This window comes from Chrysochloris asiatica, unplaced genomic scaffold (assembly GCF_000296735.1).
Source record: "Chrysochloris asiatica unplaced genomic scaffold, ChrAsi1.0 scaffold00026, whole genome shotgun sequence".
Lineage (NCBI taxonomy): Eukaryota > Metazoa > Chordata > Mammalia > Afrosoricida > Chrysochloridae > Chrysochloris > Chrysochloris asiatica.
Genome location: NW_006408544.1, coordinates 11,287,651 through 11,289,076, shown reverse-complemented (window position 1 = coordinate 11,289,076; position 1,426 = coordinate 11,287,651). Strand labels below are relative to the sequence as shown.

General features: G+C 42.1%; 1 protein-coding gene across 1 annotated transcript in view; it reads left to right on the top strand.

Annotated features, from left to right (window-relative positions):
* The window catches only part of AGBL4 (ATP/GTP binding protein-like 4), a 2,461,121-nt gene that overhangs the window by 2,429,447 nt on the left and 30,248 nt on the right, over nucleotides 1–1,426 (top strand). The window lies entirely within an intron of this gene.

Below are 1,426 nucleotides of genomic sequence, written 5' to 3'. Positions count from 1 at the left end.
CTATCAACACTCATGGAAGCAGCAGTCAAGAAATCAAATGATGTATTAGGCAAATCTGCTGCACAAGACTTTTTAAAATATTGAAGAGCAAAGATGTCAGCTTGAGGATTAAGGTGCGCCTGATGCAAGCCATGGTATTTTCAATAACCTCATATGCATGTGAAAGCTGGACAGTGAATAAGGAAGACCATAGAAGAATTGAAGAATTGATGCTTTTGAGTTATAGTGTTGAAGGAGAATATGGAAAGTGCCATGGGATGCCCATAGAACCAACAGATGTGTGTTGGAAGTACAGCCAGAGTGCTCCTTGGAGGCCAGGACGGCCACACTTCATCTCTCAGACTTCAGACATATTGTCAGGAGGGACCTGATGCTGGAGAAGGATATCATGTTTGGTAAGGTGGAGGGTTAGAGCAAAAGCAGAAGAGCCCCAGTGAGATGGATTGGCAAAGTGGCAGCATCAATAGGCTCAAGTGTGGCAACAATTGTGAGGTTGGCCCAGGATTGGGCAGTGTTTCGGTCTGTTGTTCATAGGGTCGCTATGAGTCGGTACCAACTCAGTGGCACCTAAACGAACAACAACAGTAGTGGCTAGTGATCATGAACATGTCTTCATATGTTTGTTAGCTGCCTGAATCTCTTCCTTGGTGAAGTGTCTGTTCATGTCCTGTGCCCATTTTTTAATTGGGTTATTTGTCTTTTTCTTGTAGAGGTGTTGTAGTGTCTTATATATTTTAGAGATTAGTCCCTTGTCTGATATATCACTGCAAAAGATTTTTCCCATTCTGTGGGCTTCCTTTTTACTCTTTTGGTGAAGCCTTTTGATGCACTTATGTTTTTAATTTTTAATATGTCCCAATCATCTATTTTGTCTTCTTTGGTTTGTGCAATTTTCACAATGTTTGGTCGTCTGTGTGTGCTCTGTATTGTTGTTGTTGAGTACTGTGGAGTCGGTTCCAACTCATAGTGACCCTGCACAGGGTTTCCAAGGCTGTAAGTCTTTATGGGAGCAGAATGCCTCATCTTTCTCCCACGGAACCACTGGTAGTTTCAAACTGCTGACCTTGAGGTTGGCAGCCTGATTTGTAATCACTATGTTACCAGAGCTCCTTGTGCTCTGTATTAGAGCCCTCAAATTTGTCCCTATTTTTTCATTGATGTCCTTTATAATTCTGGGATTCACATTTAGGTCTTTAATCCATGCCGAGTTGGTTTTTGTATAGGGCATGAGGTAAAGGTCTTGTTTCACTCTTTTGCATATCGCTTTCCAGTTCTGCCAGCACCATCTGTTAGAGACTATCTCCTCCCCATGCAATATACTTAGGCCGTTCGTCGAAAATCAGTTGGTTGTATGTGGGTGGGTTAATTTCTGGATTCTCAATTCTGTTCCATTGATCTATGTACCTTTCATTGTACCAGTACCAAG